The sequence below is a fragment of the Astatotilapia calliptera genome, chromosome 6 (assembly GCF_900246225.1).
Source record: "Astatotilapia calliptera chromosome 6, fAstCal1.2, whole genome shotgun sequence".
NCBI classification, from domain to species: domain Eukaryota; kingdom Metazoa; phylum Chordata; class Actinopteri; order Cichliformes; family Cichlidae; genus Astatotilapia; species Astatotilapia calliptera.
Window position 1 is genome coordinate 30,186,522 of NC_039307.1, and position 25,242 is coordinate 30,211,763.

A 25,242-nucleotide genomic window follows, 5' to 3' on the forward strand; every position below is an offset into this window, starting at 1 on the left:
ATAGCAAGGGACAACTGTAGTTTCAAATCGTATAAATAGCCAAAGCTCTGTTGAAAAGGGTTACTTTTTAGGGTTTAAACCATGATTGTAAAAATGAATATGCTGTACTGAAAAACACTGAATCTGGGAAGTGAGAGAAAAAAACTTATCCAAAAGGTTTACTGAGGTCATCAAGTGAGCAGAAGAATCCCTTTCTCACTGACTTTACAGTTTTTCTGAATTGCTAAAACACTAAATCCCATTGTGAAAACTAAACTGTCAACTATGAAAACTCATTCATCAAATCAATCTCACAGTTGCCAAAATCTTAAACATTATTCATCTGGTTAGGACACCATTTGTAACTCTGAATCTCCCATTTACCAAAACTCTAAACACATTCTCAGACACAAAACACATTTAGCAGTGTGGTGCACTTGTACCCAGAACGGTGCACACAGGCTACAGAAGTTAAACACAACTAACACACTGTTTTCATCATTTACACACTACCACTCAAAATTGAAAACCCATGTTGCAACCTCTCCTTCTGCTATTTGCTAGATTGAATACAGCTTCATCCACGAAGCTGTATTCATGAGGCCTAACCATTGAATCAAGCTCAAAGATTCTCTTTATACAACAAACTAATTTTAGTTCTGTAAATGAAATAGTATGATGTGTTATGTGCTATCTATACAAGTATACTTACAGTTTTTTCTGAATGCTTAAACCCTAACTGTGATTCCTGTAGCACAATCTCTAAAACTATTCAGACTTATAGCAAAACCACTCACTGAGTTTGCAAAACTAAAAGCACAAAAACTGCTTTGCACTCAGTTTGCAATTTTGTAACACACACTTTGCAAAACTGTAGGCACAATCCACTGCACAACACTCAATTACCAAATTTCCAACACACTCCTAGCAAAAGTATACACATGTATGGCTATCATTAACACTAATTTGCCAACTGTCTGGCACACTTTCACATGTGAAAACTTTTTTAGATAATTAGTTCACTTTGCAATCAGCCTAAGCACTATAATACAGGTAAGCTGTGTGTGCGGAGTACAATGGAGGGAGCAGAAAGAGTGAGAGGTAGAGGAGGCCGAGGAAGAGGACGTGGAGGTGAAGAAGTAGGATGAAGAGGACGACAAGGACAAGGAGGAGCAAGAGGAAGACAAGGAGGGGGGAGAGGAAGATGAGGAGGGGGGAGAGGAAGGGTAGGAAGAGTAAGAAATAGAATTGCTGATGACATCAGAGCTACAATAGTGGACCATGTAATCAACCGTGGAATGACCCTGAGGGTAGCTGGCCAACGGGTCCAGCCTAACTCGAGCCGCTACACTGTAGCAAGCAGAGGTGTGGACTCGAGTCACATGACTTGGACTCGAGTCAGACTCGAGTCATTAATTTTATGACTTTAGACTTGACTTGAAAAAATGTTGTAAGACTTGTGACTTGACTTGGACTTTTACACCAATGACTTGGGACTTGAATTGGACTTGAACCGGTTTACTTGAAAAGACTTGATATTTTACCCCAAATATAAAATTTAACATGCATATTATATAGAGATTGAAAATGTGACGTCATTCACGGGTAGAACCGCAAAGGATTCTGGGAACTCGTGGCAAGCGGTACTAGCGCACGCAGGCTTTCAATTAAAATCAGTCACACAGTGATAAAAAGAAACACAAAAATGTCAAGAAGCTGTTGTATTATTAACTGCAATAGCCGGTCGCATGACAGCCACGGGAAGCCGACGGGTAAAGAGATCGGTTGTTATCGGATTACGTCGTTGAAGAGAAATTGTTCGAGCCATGTTTCCGAAGTGACAAAGACGCGACGGGTGGCCTGGATTGCAGCCATTCAAAGATCAAATATAACGTCCCAGAACACTCCAGCTCACAGGTTAGTCTGCTCCAAGCATTTACACAAAGGTCAGTCTGCTGTTGTAGTTAACATAATTGGTGATATAGGTTACAAGCAAGTCTGGCGCTGAACAGAAATTGTCGCGCTATGCTCCTTTGTTTATTGTGCATAAATAGTGAATTGTCCTGACACAATATTGCGTTTCGCTTCTGTTATTATGGTACATTGACAAAAACATATACTTTTATTCACAGGATAAAACAGTTTTTTTGTATCACTAATTGTCCAGTACGATTACAGCATACAGTATTATTGTCACTGCTACATTTCTGTGATGCTACCAGAAATTATTTCCACTACTAATTACAGTTTTTTACAGTCGCTAACAAGCGTTTGTCCAAACAGTTGTCACATTTGCAAAACTCTAAACACAATTAGCACAGGATCGGTCTGTTGTGGCCATACCATTCACACATTTCATGTCGTGTTCACCCAATATGCAGTCAGTGAACACATTTCCACAATGCTTACATTTTCTTAACAGACAAGTTATACCTCCCAACAAAACTATGGACTGTTCTTGTAGTATCTACGAATGTTAACACACAACATCCCACAATAGCAAAAACAATATTCCAAACCGTAGATACAGTATAAAAACCTCTGCCCCTGCAATGATATCAGTACAAAAACAATATCAATATCAAAAATATATCTCAGCTGTAAACAAACAAACAATTGAATAATTGACACACAGCTGATTTATGTTGGGTAAATTGGGCCAACCACACCTTCTTCCATTCTGGCTTAGACTCAGTGGGGTTCATAAGGCAAGACCTTGAGGAGTGATGTTTTTGGAAACAAAAAAAAGACAAACACTGTAATGTCTGGTCGAGGAGGAGTAAGAGCAAGGGGCCCAGAGAGAAGAGCAGGCCCAAGGAGAGGGCAAGGTATAGGTGTAAGAATGCGTGGTGGTGGCATTCCAAGGGCTGCAAGAACAGTAGTCAGTGATGAAATTCGTGCCACTATCATTGACCATGTAATCAACCATGGTCTTTCACTAAGAGAGGCTGGTGAAAGAGTGCAGCCCAATTTGAGGCGGTCAACGGTTGCCTCCATTATACGCACCTTTCAACAAACCAACAGGTAAGTATTGCATTTTACATGGATTGTTCCTATTCTCACTTGACATGTCAATATGGTCATACAGTAATGCATATGTTGAATTGTCTGTCTTTCTAAAGAATGCAACGTCTTCCACCCTCTGGGGGAAGAGGAAAGCTCCTCAGTAATGATCAGGAGCTTGCCATTGTGGAAATGGTTACTGCAAATAATGCAATAAAACTGCGTGAAATACAAACCAGAATTGTGGCGGACCATGAGATATTCGACAATATCGATAGAATCAGCCTCACAACCATTTCGCGGACATTGTCCAAACATAGAGTGCGGATGAAGTAGCTCTACACTGTTCCCTTTGAGAGGAACAGTGAGAGGGTCAAGGAGCTACGACGACAATATGTCCAGGTACAGTGTATATTCAATCCAATGTCCAGTTCTATAAGCTTTGCACTTTGCAAGTAGGTAACCTACACAATACTAGGTTACAGTACAGTATGGTATACAGTACTAACATGACTTACATAAACTTTGTTTCAGAGAGTTATGGAATTGGAGGCCAACCAGGCCCCTCATGAATTCATATACATCGATGAGGCAGGATTCAATCTGGCCAAAAGGCGTCGACGTGGACGAAATGTAATTGGAAAAAGGGCCACAGTTGATGTGCCAGGACAGAGAGGGGCAAACATTACCATGTGTGCAGCAATTGCAAATGCAGGATTACTCCTTCACAAATGTCAGGTTGGACCCTATAATACAGAGCGCTTGCTTGCCTTTCTCAATGATCTCCACCAGCGCCTGGTTCCAGAGCAGGGTCAGGAGGGTGAAAACATGAGGACCTTTGTAATTACCTGGGACAATGTGGCTTTCCATCACTCGCAAGCAATAACAACATGGTTTGAAGTCCACCCAGACTGGTGAGTCTCTTCCTTCCACCCTATTCACCTTTCCTCAACCCCATAGAGGAGTTCTTTTCTGCATGGCGGTGGAAGGTTTATGACCATCAGCCACATGACCAGATGTCCCTCCTTGAAGCCATGGATGCTGGCTCCAGGGACATCACAGTTGACAATTGCCAAGGGTGGATCCGACATACCAGGCGGTTTTATCCCAGGTGCATCGACTTGGCTGACATCAGATGTGATGTTGATGAAAACATGTGGCCTAACCCTGAAGATCGCAGAGATTAGATGCAACTTTTTTGCCTTTTTTTTAGCCCCCCTCCCCCCCTTTTTATCTTGGCTTTTTGCTGTTGTTTTTTTGTTCAGAATGCTCTTGTGTGTTTCATGGATATTTTGTTCACTGTAAGCAATACTGTAAAACTTTCTCTGTCCTATCATACCGTTTTTCTACTGTACCTCCTGTGGTAAACAGTAAAGAAACAAAAACTTGTTTGCTTTTTACTGGAATGCTTTTGAATGTGAACATTACTGTACATGTGGACATACAGTTACCAACCAAGACATTTCTGGTGTCAATATGGTGGATTGCATGTTTCGCATGCAAATACCTGTGAAACTGAAACATAAAAGTCTATGCAGTTTTTGTAATGTCAATAATAGCCAGTATTTTGAAACCTGGTGTACTTTGATTGACTGCATGTACCTTGTGAAGTGAAAACAAGTGTTATTCTTTGACAGACTAATTTCATTTTGAGTCAGATTTATAGTGTTTTTGTACAGTTAGTGTGTGCAGAGAAAGATGTGTTCTAATTTTGAAATGAGGAGTTAGTATATATTTAACAAAGTGTATTTTTGGGAAGGATATTATCCATTTGGCCAATTGTGTTTTGTAGGTGTGGGTCTGTGTTAAGAGTTTAGAAAAAGTATCTGAAGTATGGGTAGGCGCTTGTTAGCGACTGTAAAAAACTGTAATTACCGTTGAGCTCAAAGGTCCTATTAATAAACGGTTAAGGAATGTGTATTTATGACAACAATTTGTGAGACTGGTAAACTTATGATACGTACGATGGTCTTTCGTTCTACACGGTGCATTTCAAGGTCCTGCACCCATCCGTCGGTAAACTGTACCTGGGCTTGTTGCAGTGACCTGAAGTTACTAAACTTCATGAGTGTATGCACTCACTCCAAGAACCGTATGATTATAAATATGCATATAAATATGCTACGATGAGATAGCTGACTTTATCTAACTAGCAAATGTTTTCAAGGCTACGTTGGTGATGCAGTTTTTTTTAAATGATATTTAAAAAAAATATATCATTTATTTATGTATGATATTTTTGTCATGCGATTTCAAAGCCGGTCCTACAACCGCATCCAAGAATAACATGCAGCTTATCTCAGAACTGTCGGTGAAAATTATTCTTGGAGCTAGGTTTAATTGAGCTGCATTTTAAAGAGGTGCAATTTCACAATTTGTGTATATTTTCTAAGTTCACTATTTTGTCATGTGTTGAGAAAAACACAGATTAAAAAATTACATGGTCTAATATTTACATTTAGCATAACTGCAACATGCTTTTTTTCGTTTTTTTTTAAAGACTCGAAAGGACTTGAAATTCAAAGTTTCAGACTTGTGACTTGACTCGGACTTTTACACCAGTGACTTGAGACTCGACTCTGACTTGCCTGACATTACTTGAGACTTGACTTGAGACTTGAGGATAAAGACTTGAGACTTACTTGAGACTTGCAAAACAATGACTTGGTCCCACCTCTGGTAGCAAGTACCATAAGGACATTTTGAAATGAGAGTCGGTTAGTACAGTCACTTCGCACTAAGATTTGTAGCACTGCCATATGCCAATGAGAAACACACCAATACCATTGATGTAAAAATACTGAAATTGTTACTTTACAGAATTGCTAGATGACCAGATGCTGGGGGCAGAGGAAGCATGTTCACTGCAGACCAAGTAACCCATATAGTCATTATGGCGATTGCAAATAATCCTATACTTGGAAATAAACACTTGTGTTTGTTTTGATGTGTTTGAATAAACACCAGTACTTGAAGTTTGGATCCCTCTATGCTTATGGATCTATGACAGAAGTATGAGCTCAAACTGACATAGCCTACCTTGTGCACAGAGAAAGCAAAAGCCAGATGTGTTTTGTATTCATACCATCAGTGTGCAGTTGGTGCATTGTGTGCTTAGTAGATGATGGCTTGTGTGTACTGTTTGATACGGAAACACCATTTTTACGAAGGTGTGAAGAGTTAATCTAGCTGTGTTTGCTTTTGCAAGAGAACTACAATGTTTTGATTATTGGGTGACAGGTTTTCTTATTTGTGTGAAGAGTTTTGCAAAATTAGCCAATAGTTACAAAAAATGTGCTTAAGCAATCAGAAAAAACTGTAAGTCCTCTGTCTCCCTTTGTTCATTGTCAAGTCATTTCCCATCTCACTGTATCTCAAAGGTTAGTGTTATCAGGATTTTGGGTTTCATGTTATATTTTCTTCCAGTCTAGGTTTTGTTAGTTCTCGTTCTGTTTTTGTTGTTGTTTATTTTCATGTGTATTGTTGGCCAAAATGAAGACTTGCCTTGTGTTAGATTCAATTCTGCCTCCAGTGCATCTGCTTTTGGGTCCACGCCACAACTCATCGGCTACCCAGCCGTAACATTCCCTTTACATATTTAAGTATGCATGATGAATGAAGCATATGAATGTATGCATGAAGTGAGGTCCAAATTATTTTTTCTAACTAATCAGGCCATTGAAAACCATTACACAGAGACCCTCCAAAAAGGTCTGTTTTTAGAGGGTGAATTGGTCTGTTTGCATAGATTTCAGGTCTGAAACATTAGTCTACTTAAAATGTCTTAAATCTGCATTTTTTTCTTATGACGGTGGCCTCTGGATGTAGGTGGAGGGTTTAGTTCCTACACATTTCCTGTAGCTTTTCTCTCACAAGCAGAAGATGAATTGTGTTAAATACACTTAAGAAATCAAAGAGGGCGATCCTCAGTGTGTAGGCATTGCATTGTTCTTACACTGAAAAAGTCACGACCATCTCAGTTCAGCAGCTATCTACTGTTACATCACATGTGATGATAGCTGAGAGATTTCCAGTTACTTTTTTATTCATATCACTGAAATATAAACTTAGTACTTTCAGATAGGATAGAAAGAGTTTGACAAGTGACTGATTATCAGCTGATCACACAATGGTTCACGCATGACAATAAGTTGGTACAATACAGTATTCCCTAAATGGAAATGTTAAAACCCAACTTATTAAAGTTTTGTATTTACTAATTAGATTTTTTATTTATTTCATTCTGACTTTCTGCTTTTAATTCGGTTTAGTTTCAGGTAGTTTCCAAGGTGGATTTTCTTGTTTCAGTTTAGTTTTTTTTGTTTGATATATGTTTTATTATTGGATGACCTGGAAGAGTTTGTGTGACAGGTAAGATTTTGAAAAATCAGTACAGACATTACATCTTGAAAGCAGTTGACTTGCAGTCTTGTATCCAAAGTCTCAATGAACAGATTTATGACAGCCTCATTAGGCAAGTTGTGATAAAATCTTTATCAAACTAACATATACTAAAACTAAGAATATTTCCTGCGTTTATTTTATTTTTTTCAGCTTTCTGAGTTCACAAAATTGTTTCAGTTTGTTACGGCCGAGAGGGCCCGGCTGTGGGTGTGGACTCAAATGCAGACACAGAGGGAGGCAAACGGGCGTGAACACAGTGCTTTATTTACAAGTGTCTAGTGAAATTACACAACAGGAGACTATGAATGCTATGAATTATGAAATGCTATGAACTGTGAACTGTGAGGCCAAACTGTGAACATGAAACTGAGTGCTATGGCTAGGTGCTGGATTTCACGGATGGAAAAAAGGGGCAGCGGCTTGGATGGAGGTACGCAGTCACTATAATGAGAAGAGACAAGTAGTCAGTGGCAGTCCAGTGAATCACAGCTGCAGGATTAGGCTATGGAGGTTAGGGCTTACGCGTTGCAGGTTTAAAGTGTCATGCGAGGAAGGGGTGTCCAGGGGGTTCCGGGTGAGGAGTGTCCAGAGAGGATCCAGAATATGCGTGGAGTGAGGGACTTGGCAGGGAGGCAGGCAGGTGTAGTCCGATGGTGGAGAGGAAGAAACCAGATGACAGAACCAGCGTCCAGGCGGAGATGAGAGTAGTTCGGGAAACGTGACTGCCAGGTGGGTCATGGGTTAGCAGAAGATCTGGCAGAGGTCTGTTGTGAATGCTGGTCTTATATGCAGGTGACTTGATTGGAACCAGGTGTGGAAGCTGATTGGAGTCTCTGCCTGAAGGTAGAACCCAGCGGAGTGGAAAAACCCCGTGCTCACCCGGACCATGACAGTACCCCCACCTCAACGATCGCCCCCCGGCGACCGAGCAGACCCGGACACGCGAAGAGACCTGAAAAAATCAGAAACAAGCGCCGGGTCCAAGATCAGAGACCGAGACACCCACGAACGCTCCTCAGGCCCGTACCCCACCCAGTCCTCCAGAAACTGCCGGCCCCTGCCCCACCGACGCACGTCCAGGATACGCCGCACCGAGAAGGCAGGATGACCATCGACGAGCCGGGCGGGAGGAGGGGGGTCGGAAGGAGGGCACAGAGGACTAGACAACACTGGCTTGACCTGCGAAACATGGAACACCGGATGGATCCGCAACGATGCAGGCAATGTGAGCCGGACTGCCGCAGGGCCAATCAGCTTGTCAATCACGAAAGGCCCAATATAGCGCGGAGACAGCTTGCGGGAGGTTCCCTGGAGTGGGATATCCTTAGCCGCCAGCCACACTTTTTGCCCCGGAGAGTAAGTAGGAGCCGCCGTGCGCCGCTGGTTGGCGTAGTGGCATTGGCGAGACAGAGCGCGCAACAGCGCCTCACGAGTCCGCGTCCAGGCCCGGCGGCAATGCTGCAGATGATGCTGGACAGAAGGCACCGCAAGCTCAGCTTCTTGCTCGGGGAACAGAGGTGGCTGGTAACCTAAGGACGCCTCAAAAGGTGAAAGACCTGTGGCCGAGGCGGTGAGTGTGTTATGCGCATATTCAACCCACGGCAAGAATGTGGACCAAGAGGCTGGATTATGGGCAGTGACGCAGCGAAGAGTGGTCTCGAGTTCTTGGTTCAGGCGCTCAGTTTGGCCATTGGTCTGTGGATGGTAGCCTGAGCTCAAACAGGGCTTGGCCCCCAGGGCCGTACAAAAGGCTCCCCAGGCCTGAGAAGCAAACTGGGGACCCCTGTCAGACACTATTTCCATAGGGATCCCATGGAGTCTGAAAACATGTTCAACCAACAGTTTAGCTGTTTCTGAAGCAGTGGGCAATTTATCTAGAGCTATGAAATGTGCTGCCTTGGAAAATCTGTCAACTATGGTAAGTATGGTAGTCTTTCCTGCAGAGTTTGGAAGCCCTGTTACAAAATCCAACGCAATATGTGACCATGGCCGGTGTGGGGTGGTTAGTGGGTGAAGCAGTCCGTAAGGACGGTGATTCCTGGACTTATTACGAGCACAAACCGTGCAAGCAGCTACGTATTCACGTACATCCCTATCCAACGTCTCCCACCAAAAGTGTCTCTTCAGTAGCATAGCTGTCCTACCTCGGCCCGGGTGACCTGCGAACTTGGCCGTGTGAACCCATTCCAAAACCTTGGTGCGGGCTGCTGTGGGTACATAGCGCTTGTTAGCTGGACCGGTGCCCGGATCAGGTTCTGCTTGCAGAGCCCGCTGAATGACAGAGTCTACTTCCCATGTGACAGCCCCTACACGACAGCTGGCAGGGAGTATGGAGGGCACCCCTGACCGCTCTGAGGCAGCTTCGAACTGGCGGGAGAGAGCATCTGGCTTAACATTCCGGGTACCTGGGCGATATGAGATAGAAAAGTTGAAACGGGCAAAAAACAGTGACCAACGGGCTTGGCGTGTATTTAGTCTCTTTGCATTCCGTAGGTATGTTAAATTTTTATGGTCTGTCCAGACTATGAATGGGTGCTCAGCCCCCTCCAGCAGGTGCCGCCACTCCTCCAATGCTAGTTTCACAGCAAGCAGCTCAAGGTCCCCAATATCGTAGTTTCTCTCTGCTGGAGACAAGCGACGCGAGAAGAAAGAGCAGGGTTGTAACTTTGCTGATGGACCAGTATGTTGAGACAACACTGCCCCCACTCCAACATCTGATGCGTCCACCTCAACGATGAAGGGCTTGCTGGTGTCGGGCTGAATTAGCACGGGAGCTGTTGTAAACAGTTGTTTCAGCTTGTTGAAAGCTCTGTCGGCTTCGGTAGGCCACGTGAATGGGTGCTTTGTAGACGTGAGGCGTGTTAGAGGTGCAACTACCTGACTGTAGTTCCTGACGAATCGCCTGTAGAAGTTGGCAAAGCCCAGGAATCTCTGGAGAAGCTTACGGGATGTGGGCACCGGCCACTCTGTGACTGCCTTGACCTTTGCTGGATCAGTCTTCAGTTGCCCCCCTGCCAGGATATAACCAAGAAAAGAGACTGACGATGCATGAAACTCACACTTTTCTGCCTTTATGTACAGTTTGTTCTCCAATAAGCGCTGGATGACAGCACGGACATGAGCGTGATGTTCCTGGAGCGATCTGGAAAATACGAGTATGTCATCCAGATATACAAACACAAATCTGTTCAGAAAGTCCCTGAGAACATCATTCACCAAAGCTTGAAATACGGCTGGGGCGTTCGTTAGTCCAAAGGGCATGACCAGGTACTCAAAGTGGCCCAGTGGCGTGTTAAAGGCCGTCTTCCACTCATCTCCCTGCCTAATGCGAACCAAATGATAAGCATTACGAAGATCCAGCTTAGTGAAGATAGTGGCGCCTTGCAGGGACTCTGACACAGAACTGATGAGTGGCAATGGGTATTTATTCTTTATAGTTATGTCGTTGAGACCACGGAAATCAATACATGGTCGTAGCGACCCGTCCTTCTTACCCACAAAGAAGAATCCGGCAGCAACAGGTGAAGACGACGGTCGAATTATTCCAGCAGCAAGTGACTCTCTGATGTACTCCTCCATAGCAACACGTTCTGGTTTAGATATGTTGTATAATCGACTGGAGGGCAAAGGAGCACCGGGGAGAAGGTCTATGGCACAGTCATATTGTCTGTGAGGCGGCAAAGCTTGCGCCCTACTCTTACTAAAAATCTCTTTGAAATCGTGATATTCCATGGGCACACCAGTGAGATCGGGGGTTGTTTCTTCCAACGCATAGGGCTCCTCGGGGCCCGGGGGACACGCCGACCTCAAACAATTAGCATGGCAGAATACACTCCAGCTTACTATCTTCCGTCCAGACCAATCCAAGTGTGGATTGTGTAGCTTTAACCAAGGGTAGCCGAATGTGAGGGGAGTGTCAGGCGATGAGAGGGCGAAGAAAGTGAGCTCCTCCCTATGATTTCCTGAAGTGATTACAGTCACTGGCTCAGTGTGGTGAGTTATTTGTGCAAAGACCTGGTTATTAAGTGCTTTCGCAGAAATGGGCGGATCTAAAGGCACAAGGTGCAATCCCAACCGTGTGGCGTGGTCAAAACTGATTAGGTTTTGCTCTGAACCGGAGTCGACCAGGGCCTGAAAGGTGTGCGTGGCACGGTTGATAACTAAACTGACTGTGAGAAGCAAACGGGGTTTATCATCACTATGAGAACCGCCCACCCGTATCCCCGAATCTACTGGCGGGCTGGCCCTTTTCCCCTCTTGGGACATGCTGCGATTAAATGTTCTGTCGACCCGCAATAAAAACACGCGCGTGCACGAAAGCGACGCTCTCTCTCCTCCGGCGGCAGCTGAGCGCGGCCGATCTGCATCGGTTCCGGCGCCGCGTCCACGACGGAGGGAGAGGCGGCCGACACAGGCGACTGCATTATGGGTGGGGCCGGCGTAAACGAACACGGAAGAGGGCGGAGGAGGGGACGTTGGGGTTTGTAGTTCCTTTCATTCTCCCTCTCTCTCAGCCTGATGTCAATACGGAGAGAAAGGGAGACTAACTCCTCAAACGTAGCGGGCTCATCCCGTGAAGCAAGCTGATCTTTCATGTTATCATTCAGGGACTGTAGAAAGATTCCCTGCAACGCGTGATCTGGCCACCCCGTCTCCGCGGCGGCCGTTCGAAAATCTATGAGGTAATCAGCAACACTACGGCGACCCTGGCGCAGCTTTAACAACTTACGGGCCGAACTGCCCTCAGAGACAGGATGAGTGAATGTCTTTTTAAACTCACCCAGGAAGTCATCATAAGAGCAAGTTCGCAGGGGATGGCTTGACAGGTATGCTTCTGCCCATTTCAGAGCACGGTCCCGTAATTTCCCTATGAAATAGGAAATCCGAGCGGCGTTGTCAATGAAGGTGCGCGGTGAGCGGCCAAATACCAGATCGCACTGAAGTAGGAACCCCGTGCAGCTCCCCGGATCCCCAGAAAAAGGTTCGGGCTCCGGGGATGATGCGTCGCGAAAAATCGGCCCACTTTGGAGCGCGTAAGCCGAGGCAGGGGACGAAGTGGATGGCTGTGTGTCTTGTGCGGGGGGTGAGGGTTCGGGGGCAGGACGCGGCACGGAAGCGAGGTTAGCTTGTAGAGTCTCTAGGGCAGCAAAGATCTTAGCCTGTCCCTCACCAAGGTCTTTCTGTGAAGCCAGGAGATATTGAATGGATTGCTCGTGGTGACCTAGGATTGCACCTTGTTTCTGAATGGCTGTCCGCTCTGCGTCTGCTGAGTCCATATTGTGGCCAGATCTTACTGTTACGGCCGAGAGGGCCCGGCTGTGGGTGTGGACTCAAATGCAGACACAGAGGGAGGCAAACGGGCGTGAACACAGTGCTTTATTTACAAGTGTCTAGTGAAATTACACAACAGGAGACTATGAATGCTATGAATTATGAAATGCTATGAACTGTGAACTGTGAGGCCAAACTGTGAACATGAAACTGAGTGCTATGGCTAGGTGCTGGATTTCACGGATGGAAAAAAGGGGCAGCGGCTTGGATGGAGGTACGCAGTCACTATAATGAGAAGAGACAAGTAGTCAGTGGCAGTCCAGTGAATCACAGCTGCAGGATTAGGCTATGGAGGTTAGGGCTTACGCGTTGCAGGTTTAAAGTGTCATGTGAGGAAGGGGTGTCCAGGGGATTCCGGGTGAGGAGTGTCCAGAGAGGATCCAGAATATGCGTGGAGTGAGGGACTTGGCAGGGAGGCAGGCAGGTGTAGTCCGATGGTGGAGAGGAAGAAACCAGATGACAGAACCAGCGTCCAGGCGGAGATGAGAGTAGTTCGGGAAATGTGACTGCCAGGTGGGTCATGGGTTAGCAGAAGATCTGGCAGAGGTCTGTTGTGAATGCTGGTCTTATATGCAGGTGACTTGATTGGAACCAGGTGTGGAAGCTGATTGGAGTCTCTGCCTGAAGGTAGAACCCAGCGGAGTGGAAAAACCCCGTGCTCACCTGGACCATGACACAGTTAGTTACATTTTTCAAAAGTCTAGTTCTTATTTTAGTTCATTAATATGTTTTTTTTTCCACATTTCAAGTTTATTTCTTATTATTTTTATTATAATCATTATTATAATAAATGGTGGCGATTTTGAAAAGACAAAATCATGACGATCGTTTTCGTCAGATCATGTGTCCTATTCTTAAATGAAAGACCAATTAACAAGTGCAAATGAAAGAGCAAGTGTGGCACAGACACATACACAGTTTTTTTTTTAAACAAGATGTTCAGTGTTCATCGGCCTGTTATTAAATTTTTTTAAACATTTTAATATCTAAGAAGAAATAAGAGCAACTTTGAGACAGCAAAAATTATTACAAAATTTAAAATAAAATTCAATGAATGTGGATATCCTGAGTGATGTGTAACCAACTTTAAGGTATAAGGGTAAATTACAGCACAATAATTACTTGGGCTCGTAATAAGACCCTGGCCAGAATCAGAAGACACCAAATTCATATGGAGCCAAAGTATTGAGCAGCAATAATGACCTGGACACAATGTTAACTTTTGAGTAGCCACTCTTGTATTGTTACGAGGTATAACAGATATTTGTCCAATTTGTACAGATAAAGTATAAAATAAAATAAATAGTGTGCACACTCAAACAAAATAAAAGTACTCGTTGAGGCCCTTTAAGAATTTAGAGTTAAGCTGGCGATAGCCAACTTCAAAGGTCCTTGTGAGTGTAACTGGAATGTATGAGTGTGTGGGTGTGTATCTTCTTTGGGGTAGATCGTCCTCAAAGTGGTTGGCTCACCATCTATCACAATCGGAATATCGTCCTGGTCCTTGGACTTTTCTGTCCTCTCCAAAAAAACCTGACCTATAATCCAGGTCATAAAATGTACATTCTAATCAGCCTGTTTCAGATGCACTGTTTAAGGTTAAAATGTAATATCAAAATATTGCATCAACCTCATATTCATTGCATCAACATCTTAAATCTTATCAAATCTCACAGTTCTCTTGTACAACATTCAATTTTCAAGTATATCAAATATGAGAACTAAACATCTAAGTTGCTCAAATATTTCTCTATTCATGTAAACATCAATTAAACAGTACTTATGGTAAGTAACCATTGACATTCAAAATACAATACACCATAACAATTTCAGAACTATGTGCAAATAAGCAACAAAATATACATGTGAGTTCAGTTCAGAGGCATTAAAGCAGTGGGCTTAATTTCTCCACACTATAGGCCTATTCGTCAGAGAGAAATGCACTAAAAATTACCCTCTAGGTTACTTTAAACTCACAGTGAACTGACAAAAATTAGCTTTAGAGCGGCTGAGAAACATGTTGCTCACCGTTGCTCTGTTTCACAAAAGCCCAACACACACTGGTGTCGGAATTGCAGCAGCTCTCCGGATGAAAGGTGAGTGGTTAGCCTGTGAGACACCGAGCTAGCATTAGCGTGATCACAACAGTAAGTCTCTACAAGTTTTTTTCCTTTGGAATGACACTTGTCTTACCGACGTTGCTTCTCTCCTTCATCCACAGTGTTGGGTGTAACACATTACTAAGTAACTAAGGCTTTTTAGCCTCGGCAATCTTGTGCTTACACCCAGAAGGAACAGACTGTTAAGTGAACGCTTTGAGAGACTTACATTAATGAGATACAACAACTTTTTCAAAAACAACACAGCTAAGTAGTACAAAAAATGTTTTGGAAAACATGAGTGCATGCAGGAAATATGGTGCTCATTGGTTTGAGGAAGTTTCAGAGGAATTCTATTTGTTAACCAAAGTTCAGAGTTAACTTCACTTTGTTGAATCACATGACATGATTACATACATTATGTATGAATATGTTACTCATTGCTTTGAAAATGTAAAAATTTTAATGTTTACTGTGTGAAATATGTCATGTATAACATTTCTTAAGTTAAGCTTTTTTGTTATTCAGATATGTTGCAGAAAAATATATTTGTTATTCTGGAATTGTGTTTCTTAGCTAAAGAAAGTTACATTCCTTACTAAAAAATTTAATTATTAAAGAATGTTTTTTATAGAATGTAATAAAGATGATTCAGGAAGCAAAAAGGCTAAACTATTTCATGTTGACTCGTATTTTTTTTTTTAATTATTTATTATTTAAAGAGTTTAATTTCTATTGTTTGTCCACTCAAGGTTTATGGGGATTTTAATAAGTATTTAGTTAAATTACTTATTGAGTAATTGAGTTACTTTTCAGACACAGTAATTAGATAAGTATTTTAAATACAATATTGATTAAGTAATTAGTAATAGTAATTAATTACTTTTTTAAAGTAACTTACCCAACACTGTTCATCCAGCCACTCGACTCCAGACTTCCAGCAGGTAAGTATGCTGGCTTCCCTTCCTCTCAATTCTGGGTTTTTCCTCTCTTTTGTCCGGGTTTGAGTAGCAGATGCCTCCACTCCTCTTGCTGAGATGAGAAAAAACCCGGGAGCTCCATGCACCTCACCTCACTTCCTGGCTGACAGGGTCAATGCGGCCTGGGTAGGCTCTGATTGGTTGCTGAGCTAGGTGCCCTCACGTGGGGTGAACTGAGAGGTGCATTCAATGGTCATAGGAAATATGATGCTTTGTTGATGTGGACAGTTAAAATAAAGAGAATAAATACACTCTCTTCTCTATCATTGGTGTAAATATGATTTTTTTCATCTGGACTACAGATGCAAGAGTTAATTCGAAGGCAGCTGGTGGACTTTAACACCTGTGACAGACTTTAAATTTTGTCGCTGCTGCAGTTCACAAACAGAATTTCACTTTGCATTTGGATGCATTTTTTATAACGGCTTGCCAGTTCATGAGAATGTAAGTACTAATTATATTTATAAGTTATTTATTTATTAGCACACATAATCTCATTCTGAGTGGTTCTGGGGCAAGTGGAAGGATATTAACAAAATAAAGGTATTTTGCCTTCCAGTAGAACTGCTAACGAGTTGAACCTGGAATTTGAGTGCGTTTCAGGTTTGTTGGTGGGTTGTTGGACTCAAAGCACCAGTGGATCACACCACGGGCAAATCCTTCGCTCCACACTCAGCCGAGTCTTCTACATTTGATCTGTCGGCCAGCACTGCAAACTTACCTCTCAGCCAATCATATGCCAACTTGGCCTGACCTGGCTCCATGTCTTTGGGCCAAGTGTTTTTGTTCTGGCACGCAATGTTAGGCTCACAACAGATAAAATTTTGTTATCTGTAGCTTTAGCTGAGAACAGTCTGAACTGATTACAACAGCATGACTCTTAGTGAAAGACTCAGGGTTTCAAATGGACCTGCCAGGAGTCCAGACTTATCACCCAAAGCAATGCAAAAAATGACTGAGGAGATGCCAAACTATCTGGCAGCAGAAACCCTTTCAGAAAATATGACAAAACCAACTAAACAAACAAAAAAATTTTGAATTTCAAAACCAAAAACAAAGAGTGTTATTGAAAGATGAGGTGATGCAACACAGTGGTGAATGTGCTGCTGTCCCTCCACTTCTCTAGAGTTCAGTAGTGGTGTGCTTTACACCACAGCTTCTGAGGCTTTGCATAGTGCTTGGTGATGTAAGACTTAGATGCAGTTGCTCAGCCATAGAAACCCATTCCATAAAGCTCTCTATGCACTGTTCTTGAGGTTATTTGAAGGCTACATGAAGTTTGGAGATCTGTAGACTCTGCAGAAAGTCAGCGACCTCTGTGCACTATAGGGAGTGCAGAATTATTAGGCAAGTTGTATTTTTGAGGAATAATTTTATTATTGAACAACAACCATGTTCTCAATGAACCCAAAAAACTCATTAATATCAAAGCTGAATGTTTTTGGAAGTAGTTTTTAGTTTGTTTTTAGTTTTAGCTATTTTAGGGGGATATCTGTGTGTGCAGGTGACTATTACTGTGCATAATTATTAGGCAACTTAACAAAAAACAAATATATACCCATTTCAATTATTTATTTTTACCAGTGAAACCAATATAACATCTCCACATTCACAAATATACATTTCTGACATTCAAAAACAAAACAAAAACAAATCAGCGACCAATATAGCCACCTTTCTTTGCAAGGACACTCAAAAGCCTGCCATCCATGGATTCTGTCAGTGTTTTGATCTGTTCACCATCAACATTGCGTGCAGCAGCAACCACAGCCTCCCAGACACTGTTCAGAGAGGTGTACTGTTTTCCCTCCTTGTAAATCTCACATTTGATGATGGACCACAGGTTCTCAATGGGGTTCAGATCAGGTGAACAAGGTGGCCATGTCATTAGTTTTTCTTCTTTTATACCCTTTCTTGCCAGCCACGCTGTGGAGTACTTGGACGCGTGTGATGGAGCATTGTCCTGCATGAAAATCATGTTTTTCTTGAAGGATGCAGACTTCTTCCTGTACCACTGCTTGAAGAAGGTGTCTTCCAGAAACTGGCAGTAGGACTGGGAGTTGAGCTTGACTCCATCCTCAACCCGAAAAGGCCCCACAAGCTCATCTTTGATGATACCAGCCCAAACCAGTACTCCACCTCCACCTTGCTGGCGTCTGAGTCGGACTGGAGCTCTCTGGCCTTTACCAATCCAGCCACGGGCCCATCCATCTGGCCCATCAAGACTCACTCTCATTTCATCAGTCCATAAAACCTTAGAAAAACCAGTCTTGAGATATTTCTTGGCCCAGTCTTGACGTTTCAGCTTGTGTGTCTTGTTCAGTGGTGGTCGTCTTTCAGCCTTTCTTACCTTGGCCATGTCTCTGAGTATTGCACACCTTGTGCTTTTGGGCACTCCAGTGATGTTGCAGCTCTGAAATATGGCCAAACTGGTGGCAAGTGGCATCTTGGCAGCTGCACGCTTGACTTTTCTCAGTTCATGGGCAGTTATTTTGCGCCTTGGTTTTTCCACACGCTTCTTGCGACCCTGTTGACTATTTTGAATGAAACGCTTGATTGTTCGATGATCACGCTTCAGAAGCTTTGCAATTTTGAGACTGCTGCATCCCTCTGCAAGATATCTCACTATTTTTGACTTTTCTGAGCCTGTCAAGTCCTTCTTTTGACCCATTTTGCCAAAGGAAAGGACGTTGCCTAATAATTATGCACACCTGATATAGGGTGTTGATGTCATTAGACCACACCCCTTCTCATTACAGAGATGCACATCACCTAATATGCTTAATTGGTAGTAGGCTTTCGAGCCTATACAGCTTGGAGTAAGACAACATGCATGAAGAGGATGATGTGGACAAAATACTCATTTGCCTAATAATTCTGCACTCCCTGTATGTGTTTCAACATCCACTGACCCTGCTCTTTGATGTCATGCTGTTCTACTCCTACCACTTAGTGGCTGAGTTGCTGTCGTCCACCACAATCGATACCACTTTGTTACACTACTACTAACAGTTGGCTTTGGAATATTTAGTAGTGAGGAAATTTCCTGACTGGACTTGCACAGGTGGCATCCTATTATGGTACCACAATGGAATTCACTGAGCTCCTGAGAGAAAACCATTCTTTCACAAATGTTTGTACAAGCAGCATCCCTAGGTGCTTGATTTTATACACCTGTGGCCATAAAAGTTATTAGAACACCTGAATTCAGTGATTTGGATGACTGAATGACTTTTGGCAATATAGTTAGTTTCTGTTAAAATAATTGTCTAATTAGTCTCTTTGTGTCTAGTTTGCGTTTAGCAAACAGACCACTTCTTAGCCCGGAGTTCAAGAGGGATGTGGACAATCTGCCAAGTCACTACAATTCCTCCACCAGCTATCAGTATGATAAACTGATACATACCTATGGCACGCACTACATCCACAAGGTTAAAACACACAAACACACACATACACACGCACGCGCACACACACACACACACACACACACACACACACACACACACACACACACACACACACACACACACACACACACATTTTTAAAATAACAATATTGTGTTAATTGCAGGTTTTCCTTGGGGGCCGACTAAGGAGAATCGCAGCCACACTAACCTGTTTGTCCACACTGAACAGGCTCAACTCAGATGAGGTACTGTATATTGTTTTCAGTGCACACTAAAAACAATACAAGTGTAATAATAATATATTTTAGTTCTACATATAAATGTTATTTGTCTTCAGTAACCTTATTTAAAAAAATTCTTAGTCTAAATAAAGTATAAGTAGATCAATTAGACTTGCAGTTAGATCATCTTTCAAAACAAAATATACTGCATTCTGTCATATAACATGCTGAGTATGATGAAGGAAAAAACATCTTCTTGCACTATTTAACAAGACAAACTGGATCAGATCAAAACATCGATGTCTTCAGCTTTCTGACTGAAGAATTGTAAAAGGAATGTGTCTGTAGTTAAATATCTACTATATTACCAAAAATCTTCTACTAGCAGTAAATGGTGTAGCTCCACATGGAAACAAGGTGATGGTGGACTTTTTCAAACCATTATTTTAGAAAAAGAAGCAATAAAACACTATTAAAACACCAAACTGCCATTTAGTGTGTAGCTATTGAATATACACTGTTTCCCCTTTCTCTCTTCCAGGTTCACTCCTGTATATCACATGGATTTTCTCTCAGCTTGGGGAAGGAGATATCATCCAGTCTCCGACAATCTTGCATGAAGGTCCTACAAAACCAGGATTCCACCACTATGTGCCGCGCTGGTCTCCATCAACACCACACTGAAGTGATAGGAGGCAATGATTGGTCAGGGGATTTTGCCCTCAATGTTGATGACTCTGTGGGCTTCAGAAATTGGCTGAACAGCTTGAAGGATTTCCCAGATACAGTTTCGTACTCCCTTCTGGCACTGTATGAGCTGATGCCAACTGAGGCAAAAAAGGAGGGGGTAAAGACAGCCATAGAGAAGTACTGATCTGATAAATGGTAAATGGTAAATGGCCTGCATTTGTATAGCGCTTTTCTAGTCCATAGGACCCCAAAGCGCTTTACACTACATTCAGTCATTCACCCATTCACCCATTGATAACATCATAGGTTCCTCATACAAAGAGAAATTTTGTCAGCACCCCGATAACCTGGCTTCCAACTGCTGTCCTATACAAGCCAGGAGGGGGCTACTGAATGTGACCAAAATTCAAGCCTGGGATCTGTCAGGAGATACTTGGGGTCCGTCTGACAGGTGAGTAAGCTGAGGTCAGGACCTGCAAGTTGACAGTATGTTTTTAAATTCTCAGAATACCAGGACATCTTGAGTTGTTTCCTGAGTCCAAAAGTGATATAAGTCTTTTTTTTTTTTTTTTTTTTTTTTAAATGACATCAGAAACAGCAGTATGCGACATTACGTGATGGCAGAGCTTCAGTTCATCCTTTGTCATTTTTTTTTTTTTTTTTTTTTCTTTAATAAATAGGACAGGGGGAATGAATGAGAGAGAGAGGGGGAGAGAAAGAAAGAAAACCAAAGGGGAGAAGAGACGGTGAGAAGGGGGGGGAAGAGAGACAAAAAAAAAAAAAAAAAAACTCCTGGGTCACCTGTATGGAGAAAAACAAACAAACAAACAAACAAACAAACAAAAACAAACAGAGGAGACAGCAAACAACAAAGAGCAACATAATAATAGAGAAAACAAAGCACCATCACAATAAACTAGCTAGTCATAGATATCAGTATTTACTAAGTAATAAACGATATTGTGCAGCACGCAAGATAGACAGCGCACAGTGTGCTTTGAGGCAGCAGCCAAGAAAGCTTTAGTCCGCGTCTGTGAATACCCATGTGTGCATACCTGTGTGGATCAGCATGCTTGCATTCCAAAGGTTTCTCCATGTAATGATCTGCTAGGGAGTGTGGGGGGGCCACAGCCCCGTCCTCCAGGGTGTGAAGCGGGTATGGAGGAGATCAAAACTCCAGACATCCAGAGGCCCCCAGAACACAAGAGACCATGGAAGACCAACAGAGGGGCAGCCGTGCCACTGTCCCAGTAAGAGCTGAGGAGAGTCCCAGATGAGGGCTCGCCCAGCAGCCGCGGAGCAGAAGTCAGGGGGAGTTGCAGTGACGCGCCCGTGAGCTCCGCCGGCCCCCAGCTGCGCCTGAGTGACCGAGCCCTAGGCCGAGAGGCTGGGGGCACCCCACCTCCAAAGGGGCCCGAGCGAGCCCCAGGCCCCAGGCCCCGACAAGCGGCCGCCAAGGAGTGAGCCGGTGTGTACCCGGACGCCCACCCCCAGACACAAAGAACCACCAACACACCGACACCTGAGGGAGTCCGCCACCGGCAGGGGAAGTGGTGGTGGGTGGAGATAGGCCTCCAAACCTTGGAGGGCCTGAGGTGTCCCCAGAGAGGTGGCGTCTGATACCCAACCTGACATATAGACACAGACATACAGGCACACACAGACACAAACATCCATTCCCACCCTCATGCTCTCATATGCACTCACTCCACACTCAACCAACGTAGAGACAGACATAAAGAGACGCTGTACACACAATCACACTCCCCAAGCGTACTCTACAAACCGGGTCTAGGTACCCTTGCCCCTGGAGGGGGGAATTGCACCCAGACCCAGGTGGTGTTACCCTTTTCCCTGCGGTGGGGAGAGGCAGACCACCCCGACTCCGCAGCAGCAGGGAGGCCCCACACCCCAGACCGCAGTCGGACGGCCAACTCCTCCTACTAGCCCTCCCGCTCCAGCAGGCCGCAGAGAATGGGGGTGGGAGAAGACTCCAAACCTCCCTCCACCCGCTCATTGTAGTGTTGATGCATATGTGTTCTAAGGTGCAATTAAAACCCAGGAGGGCATGGAGCTACCTGCCAAGGAGCAGCAGGTAAGCGCATAGTCCCTCCTGCTAACCCTCAATGACTAAGTGTATTTAAAATTGAGAGGTGGGCAACGACGTCAGGGGTGAGGTATACACCCTGATGGTGATTTGGACTCCGTGCATTGTGCCCACCCCCAAGATCCTATATGTATGTGTAATGAGAGTGTGAGTAATGTGAATGTCTAAGTTGTGGGATAAAATTGAGGCAGAGGCAGCCAGAAGGGGACAGGGGGGGGGGGGGGGGGGTAGCCTCCTCTGCACCCTGGTGACATACCCCCACTCCAAGGCCCTGCATGGGTGGGTGGTTGGGGAGGAGCGGGAAGAGGGAGGCAGCTGGAGATGGGGAGGGAAGGAAGGGAGGGGCAGGTAACCCCTCCCTGGGGCCAGCTCCCCCGCTGACCCCAGTAGGCACTCCCACCCTCCGCGACCCGCCAGGGAAGGGGGGCCCAGGCCCATCAGACCGGGGCCCAGTGCAGTAGCGCCCCCCGGCTCCACAGAGCCCTGGACAGTCCACCCAACCCCACCACAGAGAAAACTGCACCCACCCCACCAACCACACATCTTCCAGACTACATAAGACGGTAAACGCCCAGGCTGAGATCTTCCTCCACCTCTCCTGTATCTCCCCCTCCTGCAGAGAGTTCCTGAGAGAAGAAAGCTCCTGCAAGATGTGACCATCCCCCCCACCAGTTGAAGAGCCCCCCAGGCGGCTCAATGCACCGGCGGCACCCTGCTCCAGGGCCGGGCCCCCATGCACCCACCCGCCCACAACCCCGGCAACACACCAACCAGGACCCGAGCCCCCGAGGCCCGGCCCGGGCCCCAGCCCAGAGACGGAGCCCCCCAGAACCTCACGCCCATCCCGGACCCACCCAGGGGCAGCCAGGTTGCCAGGTCAGTAACCCGCGTCCGTCAGCACAGACCCTCCCCTAGCCCCGCTGCACGCAGCCAGTGATATAAGTCTTAAATCAATTGACACCAAAATGCAGATAGTTTGGTGAGAGTTAATCGAGCCCCAGCTTGTTTCGATGTGGTTCTACAACATGTACAGATCACAGCCTCATTGAAACCAGGTTAATCAATTTCACTGTTTTTTTCCCCTCATATTTTTAAATCAGATATTATGTCTGTACATGTGACATTATGTTTTTTAATATTTGGAAACCTGCTGCAAAACAAACTGAGGTAGACTAACTGTGTTATTCACAGACTGCATGGAAACATTCTGCAGATTTATCCAGGATAAACAGGTTAGTTTGCTGTAGTGTGATGGAATTAAGGTAAAGAACGGTGTGACTGCTGCACATTGGCTGGTCAGAGTTAAATTACATAAATTATATCATAAATGAATTTGAACTTAAGCTGATGATACTACGTTTCATTCACTGAGTTACAACTTTAGAGTGTCTAATATAAAGACAGTATAAAAAGTCTACTGTTAGTGCAGAGGATGGAAATCAGCCCGGACAAATCCTGAAACATATGCTGACATCTGGTTGAATTCAGTTGTGTAGATCCACAAAAAGCAGCAGGTCAGCTGATCACAGCCAGTAAACTAAGAAAATCTACTGAAGCTCTCAGTAGAAATCATTGTGGGTTATGATTCTTTTCCCTACTCTGAGCCACTACAATTGATTTTAGCTTTCCCCCACCTGCTGAATCCCACTTTAACACTTTGTTAACACACTGTGTGCACAAATCCAGCTAGATGCAGTTAATTTGATTGACATAAACAAAACATACAGCCAAAGCAACCCAGGAGTTTATTAAAGCAAAGAAGTGGAATATTATTGAATGGCCAAGTCAGTCACCTGATCTTAACCCGACTGAGCATTTCACTTGATGAAGACTAAACTTCAGACAGAACGGCCCACAGAAAAACAGCAACTAACACCTGCTGCAGTAAAGGCCTGGCAGAGCATTAAAAAGGAGGAAACCCAGCATCTAGTGATGTTCATGAGTTCACGGCTGCAAAGGGTTTTCAATGAAGTATTAAAAATAATAATTATATTCTTAGTTATTTAATTTGTCCAATGACTTGAAATGAAGGGATTGTATTCAAAATGCTTTAGTTCCTCACACTTTTACACAATCTTTTTGTTCAACCCACTGAATTAAAGCTAAAAGTCTGCACTTCAACTGCATTTGAGTTGTTTAATTTACCGTAATTATTTTTTATTGTGGTAATGTACAGAACCAAAAACAGAAGAAAGTTGTCTGTGTCTAAATATTTATGGACCTAACTGGACCTAAACTTGTTATGTTGGGAACCAATCATTTCTTGGCTGAGATATGAATGCAGGAGTTCCAATATTGTGCTCCTCCAGTCATATCTGCTTCCTTGTTTCAGCACTTCTGTTTTGGCAGTTTTTTTATATATATATATATATATATTTTGTAATATTTATTCAACTTTTCCTCTTTTTTTCTTTACTTATTCGCTGCTATGTTTTATTGAAGACTGATTCCATTGAACGCAGGACTGAAATGATTGAGTCAAACGACCCTATTTGGAGCACTGAATATGGACCCACAAAAATCTTGGCGCACCAACACATCCTCCAACCACACACATCCATATTTTGTTTTCAAACTCAATTGCAGTTTATTTCACACCTCAAACCTTTTGTAAACAAATAAACAAAAGTAAACTGCAATAAATTACAGGTTACAATAATATAAACTACTAACTCTTTTAAATAACCAAAAAAAAGCATCTTTATGGTGTCATTATTTTAAGTGTAGTTGTTTTTTTTACTGTGTAATAATATTCAATTATTACCCACCCTATTTAGACGGGTGGGTAATAATCAAGCAAATAATGCACAAAACATTTTATCATGGTGGAAGGAAAACAGCAAAAGTAAGAGGGAATTAATGACGATGTAGTTTTGATCTTCTTTTGCTGCTGGTTCAGTGAATTTTGGTCGTGATGTGTACAGGGCCTCTTTATCTTTAAAAAAGTTATTTTATCTTAAAATAAAGCATTATGCAGAGCAGTGGTTTCTTTGTAAAGTGCTTTAAGGAGTGGAATCC

General features: G+C 43.6%; 1 pseudogene; it reads left to right on the top strand.

Annotated features, from left to right (window-relative positions):
• Window positions 1-19,059: 19,059 nt before the first annotated feature.
• The window catches only part of LOC113023440 (perforin-1-like), a 6,358-nt pseudogene continuing 175 nt past the window's right edge, over window positions 19,060-25,242 (top strand).